The 17,547-nt window shown below is 37.4% G+C and overlaps 1 long non-coding RNA gene across 3 annotated transcripts; it reads right to left on the minus strand.

The window, feature by feature from the left end:
- Positions 1 to 1,064: 1,064 nt before the first annotated feature.
- On the minus strand, positions 1,065 to 16,695 carry LOC308185897. Of its 3 annotated transcripts, none has more exons than XR_013943807.1 (4): positions 16,257 to 16,695; positions 12,866 to 12,947; positions 10,511 to 12,145; positions 1,065 to 3,138 (listed from the first exon to the last, which is right to left on the minus strand). It is a non-coding gene; the product is annotated as an uncharacterized lncRNA (long non-coding RNA). The 3 variants fall into 3 exon arrangements; XR_013943808.1 differs by having other exon boundaries at positions 15,924 to 16,695; XR_013943809.1 differs by lacking the exon at positions 16,257 to 16,695 and adding an exon at positions 14,046 to 14,440.
- Between the last annotated feature and the right edge of the window lie 852 nt (positions 16,696 to 17,547).

Here is a 17,547-nt window from a genome sequence, read left to right on the forward strand (position 1 = left end):
GCGCACATACTGTCTTCAAGAACAGATCCTAAGCTTGAATTAGTCTGGACTTTGAAGGTTTGCAGTTCAGCTGCCACTACACATTCACCTCGTGCCACTTCAGGCACCCTAGGATGTCCTGGTTGGCCTCCAGCTGCTGTTCCCAACGGGCACAGTTTCCCAAAACTCCTGTGCCACATTTGACAGCCCCATGAGGAATCCAGGGATACAGTAATGAATTTTAAATGTCACAAGATCCCTACGTGTGGAAAAGTGAATTGAGCTAAATCACGTGAGTACTTCTGAATGCAGTCATTAAATGTAGACGCAGAGAGTTGTATCTCTTTATTTCTCATGCTCTATGAACATTTATTCCAATCTCAAATTATAGTGTGCTATGAATGCAGCATTCATGGTAGAACTGGAGAGTATTCCTGACTTCCACCTAATGAAATATTTTGTAGCTATTAATAGAACAGTTGTGATATGTAGCATGCCATTTCAGTAAGCGAAGAGACATTAACAGCTGATTTTTGGCAGTGACGTGTCTATTTCTCATTTATTAGTAACTTGTATTGATTTATACTAGGATTAATTATTGATGCAAATATTTCACCCATATTTTTTCTGTCACAATCAGAAGAAAAAATGCATGGCTGTGAATAATCCATACAATGGTTTATGAAGCCCAAACTCCTCTGAGAGTATCAGATATCCACCTGGTGTCCCTGAGTGCTGGATTTCACATTTAGATTTCTGAATTAACAGATGTGTACAGTCACATACAGGCAGAAAGCTCCTTCTTGATGCAACATCTGAGGAGCCGTGTGAGCACTGTTTATTTTAACAAAATTGTGAGATATCTTGTGCTTGTGAAATTTGGTCCAAATCTACTAATTTCAAAACGTTATTAACTAGTATTCTGAAGTGAGCTCAAGTTCTAAATTTCAGTTCACAAAGCATATCTGAAAAAGGATAAGTGCACATACTGTAATACAGATCCAAAACCAAAATAGTCACAATTTTGAACAGAAGCCCCTAAAACTCCAAAACATACTTTTATAATATATGCAATCCTATTGAAAAGTAAATCTTATTTACATTCTTGCCTGAACACTTTGATACATCAGATCCAACGTATTTCAAGTCACCTTAGGCAACTAAAATTTGTAGAAGTCATTATTATCAAAACTATAGTGTTAAAAAGGGGAGGTCTGAGAACGAAGGAACTCGATTCAAACTTACAAAATTTTTATAATGCTGCAAATTTGAGATATTTGTATTTGTTATGTTTCCAAGCTTTTTCTCCACTAGTATTAAGGCTAGAAAGATGTTTTAATACAAAGCACAGGCTTCTATGTATTCATGTTATGCAAGAACTTGAGGATTTTAAGAAACTAAACAAAAACAAATATCGAAAAACACAATACAGTTGTAAGAGTCAGCAGGGCTGACTGCCAAGCAGAGAGGATTTTATTTATTCAGAACTGTTCTGTGTCTATGAAACTGAAGCCTTGTCTGCACTTAAGAACATTTCTTTTTATTGGTCCCGCATTGGGCAATCATTCTCCTTATCCAGAAGTGGTAATTCTAGATGAAACATGATTTTAAAGGTATATCCTACTTCTGGTCATAGCAAGAGCCGAATCTTCAGCACGAGTGCCAGCATACTTATATCTGCACTAGGGCAGTGTGAAGCACAGTTACGATGATGAAAAAAATTGCACCACTAGCAAACATAATCATTCTAGTAAAACTTATTAAGTATAGACCAGACTTGAATACACTATTTTCTGAAGAACCGCAGAAACCAAGCTGACATTTGGGATTTGCTTTTTCACAGGAGCAAGTAGCCACAGCTGCTTATAAAGTTTTAATAGCTATGTTTTTCACTACAGTAGCAAATCATATAGGAATATATCAAATAAGCTTTTATAGTAGTCTTGTAAAATAGTCAACAGCATGTATCAAGCCCAGAACCTACATTCTCAGTCTTTGTTCTGATTATGTTAATAAAGGGAAAAAACAACAACATACAAAATAAAAACCCCACAACATAATATTTTGACATATCTGATACAGAGAAAAGGAAGAGTTGAATATGCCTGTCATTATGAAATCCTCATCTTCTTTAATGAAAAGCAAAATATTTAAGGTCAAATTTTCAACAACTCACGGAAAAAAGCTTGCACATATTATTTGCATATTCAGGCCAAATAACTGTCATTTTCTTGTACATACGGTCACTTTGATGTCTGTCTCAGGCAAATTGGCTGCACTATCCTGTTCACAGCATTCTTTGAATTTCCTTGGGTTTCACAGAAACTGCAAACCATAGATGACATCTTTGTTTAAAGCCTTCAATGGGGATGGTGGCTTAACCAACTGTTGCTTATTTTCGTGAGGGAGGTGAGACAGAGTCACTGTTATGTGCAGTCTTCTTCCCTCTCCCCAGGTTAAGGAGGAGCACTGCTGCCAACTAAGAAACCTGGTTTGAGGAAGGAGGTGGTGTTTTTCACCCTTCCACACCTTCTGTGAAGGCAAGTAGCCCTAAGCTGCTATGCTCAGTACGGAGAACTGTGTGGGGCTTAGGTTACTGAGCTGGAAAGGAACCCTAGGTGGTATTCAGAGGCAGGTGAGCGTGCAGTGAAATCTTCTGAGAACGCTGCACTGATAAGCTAAATGGCTATAGCATGGGTGAGCAAGTGCAGCATGAAATTGTTATATTTTGTTATATCATTGTTAGGCCAGCTACTGCCCTCCCACAACTCGAAGTCATATTCCAGAGATTCACCCAGGCCAAGGGTCATCCCCAACAGGCAGTTCAAATACAGCTTACACAGTGCGAGGGGCAGACATGCTAATCACACAGACAGAGGCCTTGCCATTCCTATTAGCTCTGGGATCAAAGAACAGTCCTCAGTCCATTTTATTCACTAATACAGACAGAACCTTAAAGTCGGATTTACATGCTGCATGTGTGAAACGTCTCACTTATAAGGTCTAGGAGTTACTTGTATAACTTGCAAGTGATGGAATGACATAAGACAAAGCCACAAATGAGTTGTGCACGATACTCATCTTAATTCTCTAGCAGAGGCACACAAGTATCAACCTGTCCATGTTCCTTACTCCTTTAACAGCACTGCCGAGATTCTTCTTGGAGAATCAGAAAAAAGAGATAGCAGGTAAGTGAATATATTCAATTAGTATCTTAATATGCAAATATTATACAAGTAATATACTAATAACAGAAAACGTTCTTGTTATTAAAGTGCTCAGGAAAAAAAATTGATTGATTTGAATAACTCGAGTGAACTTCACAAGCTGTGTTTCCGAATAGGAGAAGTGCCAGATTTGGAATAAGTAGTTGCCTTATGGAGTCTTGGCGTTTTCTCCTGTTCAGAAATGCAAACTGTGAAGTTCAACTGAGCTATGCAAATCATCCTGTCTTATGCTTCTCTTATTAGGCAATTCTGTCTTGATACTCTGAGTAATGAACTGCAAAACACAGTCTCAATGGTACATGGAATCAACATGTTACTTCAAGAGCGGAGACACTCTTAGTAAATAATTGTTTGGAATAATTTCTTTCATGCTGAAATTAAAGAGCTGCTGTATGCACAAACATAGCTAGGAGGACTGAAACAAAGAATAAGAAGGAATGAAGCACTATTGGACACACCTCGTGGGTTCCTGATATCACTAGGAATATCCCAGGTGCATAGTTCAGTCTGAGATGCTATCTAAACTATGGGATGTGGGCAGATAATTCACATTTCCTTTCTTGTGTGTCACTGATCTGTCTGCATGAGAACAATTTATCTGACCTGCTAAACATAAACACATCAAGAAGCTTTGCTTTAGAAAGGATCCCAGTAATTTTTACAAGGTTAAGAAAAATACCAAAATATATCAGTAAAAGAATGAAAAAAGGAAAAATGTATGACAAAAAATCATATTAAAATAGCCAGATGGACTACTAGCCCTTGCAAGCAAGAGGAGTTAAAATGCATAAACAAGGCTTATGTGGCTTTGTTTTCATTCCAGAAAGTTGATTTTACAGCAAGTAATTAAAAGGTACCATCTTGTAACACCCCAGTGGAGAGAAAGCTAGTTTTCCAGAATTAACTAAGCAGAGACTATGCTATTACCTTCATACTACAGAGCAGCAAAGGAACTGCTTTGTCTCTATCAGGATTTCACAGACATAGTTAGCAGGTACTAGCTGATTGACTGGAGGGAAAAAAAAAAAAAGAGCAAAAGAGAAAGAAGTGAAAACACAGCTTCTGAACCTTCACTGTATTGTTAGCTGGAGAAATCTACAGTAAATTTGGGCACCCAGCTTAGCCCAAGCCCAGTGAGCCACTGTGCAGTATTACTCCTCTACTCATGAGAGCTTTGTGCGTGTGAAGTGTGGTGTTCTTAGGAAGATCTCGTACTTTTTTTCCTGCAATAAGATGAGTTGTTCTCTAAATTCTTCCAGTGGGAGAACTTTCTGTCTTGGGTAAAACCACTTGAAAGTATTAGCTACTGGCATGCTGATGATCTTAGCTTAGCTTTTCACTGCAAAGGACATGGGCAACCAGCCTTGCTAAAAGTGACAGCCAGGCTCTAGCAATATAAAGGTAAGCGGTAAGAAAGGCAAGGGAAAACTCGTACAAAATAGCGACTGTTGCATTTCTCAGGCTAATTTTAGCAGTGTGATTTGCTTAGATTCATTAATTATTTCAGCAGACCTAACTGCCAATAAAGACATCTGCCATAAAATTCTCTTGATATCATCTGAAAATTAAGTCTTGGTCTCACTTACTTAGTGGTCCTTGCATGGCGGAAGAAAAGACTGTTCTATTTTTCTATTGACATGATGATTTGAGGGAAAGATGTCTTTTTTGCCATCAAGGAATCCAGACTGCTTGCACACCATTAAAAGATTCGGTCAAGAAGTCCTTTACTAAGGAAGTTACATTCATCCCTAAAAATTATGCTCTTTAAATAAAAGAAAATGCCACCCATATTTTCAAAAGCTGTAACTTTTTGCTGTCTATATAAAAATAAGATGAAAAGGAAGGGAGTTTTGAAAACTGACTACAATCATCCTGCAAAACAACAGGGATCTTTTTTGTAGTATTTTACAGTCAAAATCCACAAAACTATGGGGTCTTAGATGTTAGAAAACAAGAGTCATTAAGCGTTTAGGTTGTTGTGATTAATCTTACGAAAAAGCCCTCTCATATAAAAACCACTGAAAATAAACAAATAGAAATATATTCTCTTCACATATTTTGCTGAAAACAGACTACCTTTTCAGTCATCATGAGACACTTCTGCAAGAGGTCTTCAAGACATCTTTTAACAGGCTGCATGGTAATCGTATTCTAACTGTAATTCTATTGTCAGAAACTGGTGATAGGGAAATCAGGGCCCAGGATACTAGAAAGAAATACAACCTTCTTCCAGATATTTAGGTGGAATGATATGGAAATAAAAAGGACCTTGTGTTGTTTCCTTCTGATGACTCCTCTCCACCTACTTTTGCTATAAACAAAGGAGTATGACCTATGCCAGAAAAAAAAAGAAGAAAAAAAAAAAGGAAGAAAAAAAAGCAGGACTTGGTGCCTTGTCAAAACGGGAATGAATAATACAAAAATAAGCATAGAATTGGACTAGGCTAGAATCAACTCAAAATAAAAAACATTCCCTAGGAAATCTGAGTTTGGAGCTTATTTTCATATGGAGATATTTAAACTTTCACTGATATTTACAGCTGTAGACATCCCAACATGGTCTTTTTCCATCAGTAAGCGAAGTTTAATTTCTGTCTTACGTATTTCAGATGGTTTCTATGGGTTTGCTAGAATGACCCTACCAATGTGCAAAACGTCACAGCAGAAGGCAATAACTAAATTAATTAATATAAAAGGAAACCAAGAAGAGATGGGTAAAATGCTAGACAAACATTTTGTCATACTGATATTGAGTGGTCAGATACTGTCACTCTTTGATGAGATAATGTATTTTCAGAGAAAGGAAATGCAATAACAGTAACCCACTTGGTCATCGAAAAAAAAAATGTGGTATGACACCATAAATGAAAGCCTAAGTTATGGTGGAGGAAGGTGAGGATTACTAGAAGAACAGTAAGGCAGGTAAAACAAAATGTCCAGAAAGACGAAAAAGGAGATGATTACAAGTATTCCTGAGAAAGGAAGTATCAGACCAGAGTGTTCCTCAAAAATCATGCTTAAAATATTTGTAAAGATGTGACAAAAGTCCACGCATACATATGTTCATAACAAAAGTTAGGATATATAGCCACTACACAAGACACCACAGATAGCACCTACAAAGAACTGGACCAGTAAATTTACAAGAGAGAAAAAAGAATGAGACTCTAGACGGTGGGACTACTAACAATACAAGACAATCGTGTGATCCCGACATCCTATAAGTCAAACACAATCCCAGGACAGGATACAAAGAGCACGAAGTTCTTTAACAGTCTTCCAGAAGGAGCACTGGGGCAAAAATAGCCTAGATAATCTTAAAACAGAATTCCATCAATTTATTAAAAAGATTAGATGATGTAGTTTCCTAAAATAGGAGAAGATTGGATGAGCTAGAAGATCCCTTTCAGTCCCTATATATGTTTTAAAAGACCATAACACCTTGCCACTATTTCTAGAAATAAGACTTCAAAGCACAATAACCTGTATTCAACAATTTTCTATTGCAGTTAATTTTCTTATTCCAGTTCTTCAAAATGAGAAGCTATAAATGCAAAACTCTTTAGCCATTTGAAAAAAAGGAAAATCTGCATACAGAAATCTGAGTTGCTATGGAAAACTTTTAACCTTTTAAAGGCAACAGTTTTAACCTTTTAAGGCAACAGTTAAACCATAATAAATCACAGAATCCTAGAATGGTTTGAGTTGGAATAGGCTTTACAGCTGCCTGGACCTAGAAAGGACCTAGAGATATTGGTTGACAGTTGGCTGAACATGAGCCAGCAGTGTGCCCAGGTGGCCAAGAAGACCAATGGCATCATGGCCCCTATGAGAAGTAGTGTGGCCAGCTGGGCTAGGGGAACGATTGTCCCACTGTACTTGGCTCTGGTGAGGCTGTACCTCAAATGCTATGTTCAGTTTTGGCCCCTCACTACAAGAAGAACAAGGAGGTGCTGGAGCAGGGCAACAAAGCTAGTGAAGGGTCTAGAGAACAAGACTTATTAGGAGCAGCTGATGGAACTGGGGTTATTTAGGCTGGAGAAAAGGAGGCTCAGGGGAGACCTTACTGCTCTCCACGACTGCCTCAAAGGAAGCTGTAGTGGGGTGGGGGTCAGCCTCTTTTCCCAGGGAGCAAGTGATAGGATCAGAGGAAATGGCCTCAAGTTGTGACAGGAGAGGTTTGGGTTGGATGTTAGGAAAAATTTCTTCACTGAAAATGTTGTGAAGCATTGAACCAGGTTGCCCAGGGAAGTGGTTGAGTCACCAGCCCTGGAGGTATTCAAAAGACATAGATATGGCGTTTAGGGACATGGTTTAGCGGTAGACTTGGGAGTTCTAGGTTAACAGTTGGACTTGATGATCTTAGAGGTCTTTTCTGACCTAAGTGATTCTATGATTCTACAAATCATCTAGTTCCAACCCCCTGACATGGGCAGGGACACCTGCCACTAGAAGATTTAGGAAAGAATGAGGGAAAGAAAACATGGGCTTTTCCTTCTTTGGGAGACCCTTACAGCTGAAGGCTGTGGTGATGGAAAGGGCCATAACAATAATTATTCAAGGCAAAGCTCAAATTAATTTACATAAGAATTCGTCAAATTCACTTTTATTTTGTAGTAAATAATTAGCAGCTAAACACAGTCGAATATCAATGTCATTTTTTCTTCTGAATATCTAATTTTCCCTGCTAACAAGTCACAAGGTGATCGCTATTTAGATACAGAAATTGTGAATGCTGTATATGGACTTTGTAACTTGGACATTTTTCAAGAATTATCTCTAGAAATTGAAAATCAGAAACATGTAAGAGCAAGTTTCAACAGTTTGTCGGTGTTTTTAAAGACAGAAAACTAAGGAAAGGGAAAACTCCTCTGTGAAGAGATACTAATAATCCTTCTGAAGTGCAATTTCTAAGTTTGTAAATAAAGAGCGTATTTCAAGTCACTGCAAAATTTTGCATTTTTTTTTTAATCCAAGCAGAAAATTGTGACAAGCTTTTTTTTTTTTTTTTTTAATCATTATCTTTTGGAAGTTGTACTTTTTTGTATTCATTTCAGTTCACTGGAATCAGATAGGTCAATTCAGCAATGCATTTTAGCATGTTCCAAATTTCTTTAGGGCCAAGAATATCTTCACTGAACATACAGAGGACTTTTATTATGTGAATGTGAGAAATACTGTTGGGTTTGAAACACACCTGAGGAGACTTTATAAAGTCTTTTAGGCTAAAATGTGCTCAAAATATGTCTATTTTTTAAGATGCATTTCTAATGAGGTAATGTAACTTAGTGGTACCTCTAGTATCCAAATAAGAAGGTAAAAGCTCTCTAAACTCTCTGAACCTGTTAGATACAACTTACACAGTTGTCGTGTAGCTTAACAAAAATAATCTTTGTGAATAGATATATTTACCATTTCTAAGATTCATACAACTAGAAAGAAGCATGACGCATAAGATAAAATTCAGACTTCCAGAAAATGTTGGAATTTTTTTTTTTCTGAGAGCCTTTGTTCTCATTCAGAATGCCAGTGATCCTCTCTAGACCACAAAGATTCAATAGAAAACCTTGACCATTATGTCCATTTTGTTCATAAATGTACCCTTTTATTTCATCTTGTGCTCTCTTTTCAGAACAACTACTCCCTTCTGCAAAAGGAAAACCCTAATAGCACTTTCCTCCAGTGAATTCCAGTAAAAGGGGGCAAGCTATAATAGAAGTATGGAATCATGGGCATTAAAATGAAACCATATGGAAACATGGGCTGAGGATTTAAGCAGGAAAAGTACTGTTTAAAAATTAATCTTTATGGCTTAATGCGGATTGTTAGGAACACTTAAAAAGTTCTGAAAACTATTAATTCAATGATGTTACATAGCTGAGGCTCTGAAAAAGCTAAAACAACATCTATGTCGTCAGACTGGCTCATCGTAGAAAGACAGCCTGGGAAATACACTTTGTGACCTAAATCCAAACTAACAAAAGACCCTGAAGAATACTTATTGTATCTGTCATTTCAGTCACAATTTCTGTGACCACTGACATGTACATGTGTACAAGGAATTCATTACCCTGTTGTGGTATTACTACCCTTCACCTTCTTATGAGGGAAATAGAAAATGAGAAAGAGGAAGGGTCTCCGAAGTCTCACATGGCAAATAAAGAGTGAAGAAAGGAATATGAGAACTATAGTAATATTTAGCCTGTTGTTTATAAAAAGGGAATAAATTGTAAACTTCAAGGGTATATAATGGAAAATATATGAGACAAGTAGTCTTAAAAAGGGTGGTGGGGTTTTTTTTTATGCTTTCTGAATTGACAAGAATACACAGACACAACAGGGATTACAAGTCTATTTGATAAAGTCTCTATTTAAACCTGTTTCTGCTTTCTTTGTGGAATGAGCTAATCTCTCAAAAAATACATCCTATGAAATGACTCAAAAGGTAACTGCTAATGTAAGGCTTAGAGGTCAGAACAAATGCGTGAAAAGAGGTAAGGAGAGGAATAATAAATATACAGATAAAATTAGGAAAGGTCCAGGATGAGGTAATTTCACAAGCCAATTAATCTAGCAAATGCTTAACTGTTTCACTGAAGAGCAGAAAAGAAAAAGTGATGATCTATATGGTCATTGATATGAGCCGTTCATATGAAACAACACATGGGTGAGTTAGGTCCTCCCCTATTTGATGCTGAGATGGTAGTATCAGCATCAAAAGGCACAAATTTGAATAACTTTACTGTATTAGCTAAAATTAAACTCACCAGTAATACTGAACTGGGTGGAAAAGAACTATTTGTGTCTAACACTTTCTGTTTCAGATGAAATATATATATATATTATATATATATATTTGATGTTTAAATAGAACTGCCTTTGGTGAAAACTAAATCTGATACAAAACTAAAACAACAATTTTATCAAGAAAATGTCATAGAAATTGAAATAAAAATGACCCCAAATTAAAAGAACTAATTAATTATATGATTAGGGATTTTAAAATATATTTTAAATGATTTATTTTATCTCAATAGTTCCATTTTATTTGTCAGGGAATTAATATCACTTTTGCTTTGCCACTGCTTCCTGTTGGATGTAAGTATTCTCTTCCTCAATATAACAGTATCCTGCAGTTGAATGGCTGATAGGACCAATTAATATGTTAAGCCTTTTAGTGGCATAGGACTGAACCATCCCATTTTACCCTGATGCTGAAACAGGCCTACAACTTATTTCATGTTAAGACTCTGAAGTTTGATTTGATAAACATCAAGCTATACTCTCCAAAATTAAGAACTTACCTATTTCTTGTAAGTAGAAACCTTGTAGCATTCATAGTCCTACTGTTATTGTTAGATTATGTGATTATTACCTCAAAAAGAAAAAAAGAAATGCAGTGAAATAACTAATTTATAGTACTTTTTTCAATCATGAAGACAAATTTTAGTATCCAATAGAAATTGCATGACTACCAGAATGATAATCCCATAATCAAATATGTACGCTACTAATGACAAAGTACACCTCAGGTCTTAGTACAAAACTATATAGGTAAGCAGACATCCTTTTTCTGAATGTTTTTGTGATTAGTTTTATACAGGCTATAGTATCTTAGCAAGTAGGAAATATGATGTGCATCACAGGTGTCATTGTGATTCAATCACTAAAAAAGTGTTTAAAGAAAGCCATTTAGAGAAGAAAATAGAAAATTAATTGAGAATAAGCAATCAGGTATCTTAATTTATAAAAATAACAACACATTTTGGGAAAGGTGTGGCATGCAAGCTAAAGATGCCACTGCCAAGAATCTGTATTAAAAATGCATTCCTCAGCACGTAATCTGTCCGGTAGTTATTTTGAAGAGGCTATAATGGTCTTCCACCAGTGTAGTAAATAAAACCAGGACATTCTTCAATATCTCCTCTTACAAATGAGCCAGAATTTCTTTTCTCCTGGAATTTTTCTAAATATTCTATTTAGAAAATATTCTGCCAATATATACTTTCGTCATTTACTTCCATGGAAACAGAATCATTAATCCTTAAGAATTCCAACAGCTGCTTTACAGAAATCATATTATTTTCCTGGCACCACAATCCTTTTTGTAGAAACTCATTGTGTCACCAAAACCACATACCCTGTACAGTTAATACAGCGATGGTCACAACTGAAGTACAATACAGTGGGCTGTACTACAGTGTAAGATTTTGATCACTTCCATCCAAATACAGAAGGTGCAGAAATGCATGTATGGCCTTTTCTAGACCAGCATGCCACTGCTTAAGACAATTACAGAATCTGTAATTCCTTATCCAAAGCACTCAGAGAGAAAGCAAGCATAACCCAATTGGGATGATGCCTTCCTCTTTTTGCCGTCTCTTGATTTCAGATTCCAGTTACTACAGGGACATCCACCCCTCATTTCTATATGAACAGTCACAGATATTACAGACTTTTTGGCAACTCTTGTGAATCTTAGACGGTCAAACTGTGTGTTTAAGAGACAATTCAAATTTCATTTTACAACAAAGATCCAAAATAATACTCGTGGTTCTGTAGGATAATTTGAATATGCAAACTGAGTAAAACAAAAAGACCCTAAAATCTGAAGGTAACCCATATTTTTATTATTAAAAAACAAAAAAAAAACAAAGCACAACAAAAAAACTCATGACACTCTGAGCCCAGCTTCACATTTCTGAACAGAAGGGTTTGTAACACCAGGTCTGTGATAGACTCCATCCCCATATAAAGTATACTATGGTCAATCTTCTCAGCAGATGGAGACCTGGGGATTTCCATGAGAGGGGAACCGCTAAACTGCAGAGATCTGAACACTTGCCCTTTCCCAGAAGAACTGAGCCATGGAAGCTGTTGGGATATGTTGGCAGCATGAAAGCCTGCTCATCAGTGAGCTCTGAGCAACACACCAATGCCTGCAAAGAGCAAGAAATAGGGTTTTCTTCAGTCTGGTCAAGAAAACAGGAGCACAATGGCGAATAGCACATGGACTGTCACACCAGGAGAAAGAAAAAAACTTTTGTAAATTTTGCAGCACAGTAGTTAGATGCTGATTCTGAACTGCAGAAGTCCAGGATCCAGCTCCTGCTTCATTTCGTATGGGGCATAAAAAAGCAGCCAGCCTTGAAAGTCCTGTTTATATGAAAGTGATGTGGAAATAATGAAAAACTTAGGAATATAATTTCAAAAAATGCCACACAACACGTAACTGTCTTATGGTGTTTCCTACCACTGAATATCATCAAGCTCATCAAAACTGTGTCTTTCAGAGAACATTTCTGAGTTGAAAAAAACTTAAATTTAAAGATATTATTGAGGATGAGAACTCCAGCTTGGAGGACTCGATGACATCTTCTCCTGCATTCCTATCATTAGAAGCACCTTAGAAGTTCTCATAGGACTAAAGCAAATTATTTTCACAGGTTTCTTATTGGACAGCGTAGCTGCTTCATAAAAATTAATTGTTACTACATATTTTAATAATTCTCTGCTAATCTACCAAAACCACTAAAAAGCCTCTTCCTTCAATGAAACTGGTGACATTTAGTATCCATAGTAAATGCTATTCAAAAAATTAGGTAAGAAGAAAGAGAATACTTTAAAACTAGTTTTAAAAGAACTTAAATTTCTCTTACAGAGTGATGGTACCTCTTGTGAAATCTGACTACAAAATGTGTTTATGCATCCAAGTGAGGATCAGGTCACTGATAAAGTGAGCTTCAAATGGCAAACAGTAAAAAAAGAAAAAAAAAAAAGAAAGAGAGAGAGAGAAAAAGACAAAAATATTAGTTTCAATATAAACTTATTATATACCTTTAACTAAATTATCATTTAACCAAGTAATCTTTCTTAGACTTTATTTTTCTAAATTCTCAAATCTTTATGTTTATTTTAGCTCACCTGGCTGCTGTTTTCATAAAGAATTAGAAACTTTAAAATATATGTATTTTTTAAATTACTTCTTTTCAGTAATACATTAAGAAATAGTTCCTAATTTTGAATGAAATGGAAATAGAGTTCAGAAAAATGGCAGTTCCAACGCACTACTTACCATTCAATGATTTAGTCTGTTCAGCGGTATTATATAATTACAGTTTTAAAACTTTATCTTTCACATTAACCAGTTTAGGGGGGTTTATCCTAAATCCTATGTATTACTTCACAAAGCCCCTAAAATCTCATCACCATAATTTAGAGCTGATAAAATAATATCAGAAACATCAGGTTTCCTGATGAAACCTGATCAGGTTTCCTATGATGGTTGGCTACAGAGGAACCTTTTAATTTTAGTATCACGAATTGAAAGACCAAGTGCCAGCCAGACTTATATTCAGTTAAGACTAGAGAGGAACATTTCCTGAAGTCCACGAACCTCAGGAAAAGTTCTGATGGAAGAATAATTAATATTAGCATTATCTATCCAGGATGGCTAAAAGGAACAGAATCTCTAAGAACTGCTCTCCTTTTATTATGCTAAGACACTCCCACTAACAAGTACTCAGGCACACCCAGGATCTTTCAAAAAATCATATGAGAAAGCAGATGGCTATAAAAATTCAAAGACTAAAATCTGCTTCACCTCCAGTTTAAAAAACAAAACAAAACAAAAAAAGCACTAGAAATTACCCTACAGATGTTAATAATTGTCTGGGGTGGGAGACGGGGAAGGGGGAGGCTGGCTTCTAAGTAAACAATACAAAAAAAGACAAAGAGGTCCCTGCTGATGTAAAACAATAAAAGCAGTTTTCTCAGCAGTGTCAGCTTAGCAAGCCTGAGGGTCTGTATTTTAAACCCCAGCGGCCTGACGTCACTCACCCTGATGCTGTGTGTGAAGGAAGCTATCTCTCCGCGATGACCGACCTGAAAAGTGTTTTCAAAGCCCAGTGGGCTAATGTCACTCACACCGAGGGTGGATGGTGGGATCTCTCAGGGTGGCAGCCCGAGGGAAGCGAGCTGCAACACCAGCAGCCTACCATCACTCACTCTGATGGCAGGGGGTCAGCTGGGATTCTTTGGTGGCCTCCCGGGCAATAGTTAAAAAGAAGATTTTGGTTCACATGTCAATGTCTAGCTTGAAAGCAGGGAGTATAAAAAGTGATTTTTTTTTTTTAATTGTAGTTCACAAGTGGCAGCAGTGCAGTCAGGAAGGGGAGTTTCCCTGCGAGACTGTTTGATTGCATGTGAAGCTCACAATGGAGCTGGCGTTGCCTGGTTTTAATTTTTTTCTCCTGTATGAGCTGAGATGTTTTATTCTCCCATATGGGGGGGGGGGGGGGGGGGGGCGGGGGGAGAGAGAGAAATTAAATCCAGACAGCTCCAACTGCATTTTAAATTTCATTTGCAATCAAACAGACTTTGAGAATATTGTCATCTTCCTTACCAACCTGGCTGCCATGTAGGGAATGTAAATAAATACTGAAATCCCCAAACATCATGTTCTTACGATCACTCATCTTTTAACACAGAAATTGACATTTGGGACAAAATCTTCCATCAAATTTATCCTGGCACTGAAAGCATGGTAAGGTTTGTAAATAACTATATAAGAGAAATAGTCTTTGTCCAACTGCAAATGCTTGGAAAAACAAACAAACAAACAAAAAACCTCTAAGGGTAACTGCAGCTGATATTTCACCAGCAAAAGAAATTACTGTGGGTAAAATGGAGCCAACAGAGTCACTACTTACACAGTGAGCTCTTAAAAAGACAAAACATACTTTTCAAACCAAAAATTGGTATTTGAAAGACTAAATTCCAGTCCTGTATAAGTTAATGTGAATAACTAAGTACATGTTAAGCTACCGCCATGCTTAGATATATGAAGGGTCAGAATCCGAGAGTTGTCCAACACTGAAATGAATATTTTCTGTACGTAAAATCAATACAGACAACACACAACATGGAACTGAGTGAGAATACATGTAGCTGTAACCAGTATAATCAGTTTGCTTGTGTCTTGTACCCCATTTCTACCACTGCTTTGCCACATAGGGCTGTCAAGATCTCTGAGAATGTTGACTTCGTTTCCTGAATAGTTCCTACAAGCCACCCAGGATAAAACGCAACAATTCAAAACAATGATTCACTAAGGAGTATCTCTAGATTTCTCACTTCTAACTGCAGTTTATTTGAGACTATGAAATTATTTGTATCTGAATCGATTTCCTTGGGCATAGAGTAAAATTGTACAACCTTACTCTCACAGAAAAAAAGTAAAAGGTTAGATTTTCCTCTCAGATTCTCACAATGTGTGGTGGTCACATATGTGAAGAGAAAATATGACTCTAACCCTGCATAGTTAAGCTAATAAGCTTTCTCATAGAGTGAGACAATAGAAACTGTGAGCATACTGTACAGCACAATAAGTGCTGGCACATAAACTGTTTCAGTCTTGAGGGACAGTGTTTCACAGTATATCAGTGACAGAAGACCAGCTTGCAGCCAGAATTATGAATGAAAAGTTTAAGCCTTCATGGAAGTATGGACTTCGAATGATTCTTTTGCGGTCACCTCAAAAACCAACTTACTGTATTATTTGGGGGAATACTGCATGTAAAGCTTTATTTTCTAAGACTGTGTATAAGCACACAAATTGATTAGTTCGACCTAAGACGCAACGATTAAGAAGGTCTTATATCATATATAAGAATACATTTACACAAAGTTAAGCCAGTCAGATAAAACAGTACATACCTAATTTAAAACTTTACAGGAATATCTTAGAGGTCTATTTCTAAGGTCTATTTCCTGTTAAAAGTGGGAAAGAGAAAAACTCGTATCTCTCGCCCTTTCCGAGGCACCAGACTGCAAGGGACTGTTGGTGCATATTAATTTCACGGTAAACTGTGTGCTTGGAATTGCCACACATGCTGTCTCTGGAGAGCTATGGTTATTTGTCTAGAAATAGTCTCTCATGTTTGTGACTACTATACAATAATACTTCAGCAACAAATGCTATGGTTACATTTATATTAGTAAATAAACAGTCCAAAGACCCTTTTGTACCCCTGATACAGCTCAGCTTACGTGGCACAGCTCACATCCGTAGAACTAAACTCTTTCTCCTCTTCTCCCCAGCTCCAAAAACACAATCCAAAACCCAGAATGGCCTCATCCACACTGCTTATTAGGAACAGTCCCAGGCTCACGCTGGTTCCCAGACTGTGCTCAGACATTGTTTGGGACGGTGCTAATTGGCCTGGGCCAAAACCTTTCCAGGGACTGTGCTAGCAATTAGCAGCACGTTCACTTGCACACATGCTCAAACCCATCAGTCGCTGTGATCTAGCACAAGACAGTCCTATCCCTGCAGCTGCCAAAGGCAGCTCCTGATTTTGGCACCTTCCTTTTATGGATTCAGTTAATAAAGCGCCAGCTCCAAGCTCCAGCTGCCCCATGCTACTACCCCGTCCTTTCCCCATCACCCACAGGAGAGGTAGCAGGAAGAGCTCGAGTTCAAAGAAGAGAGCCGTGTGATGCGCTCACATGCTGCCCAAACTGCCGTTTCCATCTCTGACAGTGAAAGAAGACAGCAGATGCAAAAACCCTGAAAGCTGGGTCCACCCCAGAGGTCTTCAGATGAGCTCTGAGTATCTGACAACTGATGGAGAATAGACAGACTCACACAGCTTGCCTCAGTTTACATTCGGACCTTCAAGGGCAACTGGCCTCAGCAAACCACTCTTCACCAGCTGATGCCTTTGAACTGCATTAATCTTCCCCTGCTTCCAGGGAACGACAGATTTTTCCTAGCTGTGGCATCACAAAAGGTACAAGTTTAGATTAACTGAAGTAAACGTGAGTTGGTGTGAAGGCCTCCTATAACCTACCATCATTGAGGCCACTGGAAAAAGATTTTGGAACAGAGGGATAAAAGTTCTTGAGTTTTCCGAGAGGCAGATATTCCTACTCTGTCTATCTGAACGTGCATGAAGGTTCGGTGTGAGAGAGAACGTGCATTATTAGGTTGGTAACTGATACAGTTGAAAAAATCACAGAACCTCAGGGAACAGTTTTTCAAGACCTCTCAAAACATGTGAAGAAAAACTAGTAAGCGCAAAGGTTCAGTGTAGTTTCCCACTGACATTTAACACAAGCTGTCACTTTTCCATATAGGCCATGCTCAATTAATCATTGCTACAGGATTACTCCTGCTGTCTGTCATACTACATCTGACTTTGACCATATTTACTAATGATGGAAAAATTCCTTTTAAATACTCCTATCCGTAAAAGCACCCAATTTGTAAAGCACTGTCCTTACTGTCTTTGTACTATGCTGCCCAGAATGATTTTTCATTTTTCCTCTTTTTCTGCAT

Source organism: Anser brachyrhynchus (assembly GCF_964034855.1).
Source record: "Anser brachyrhynchus genome assembly, chromosome: Z".
Lineage (NCBI taxonomy): Eukaryota > Metazoa > Chordata > Aves > Anseriformes > Anatidae > Anser > Anser brachyrhynchus.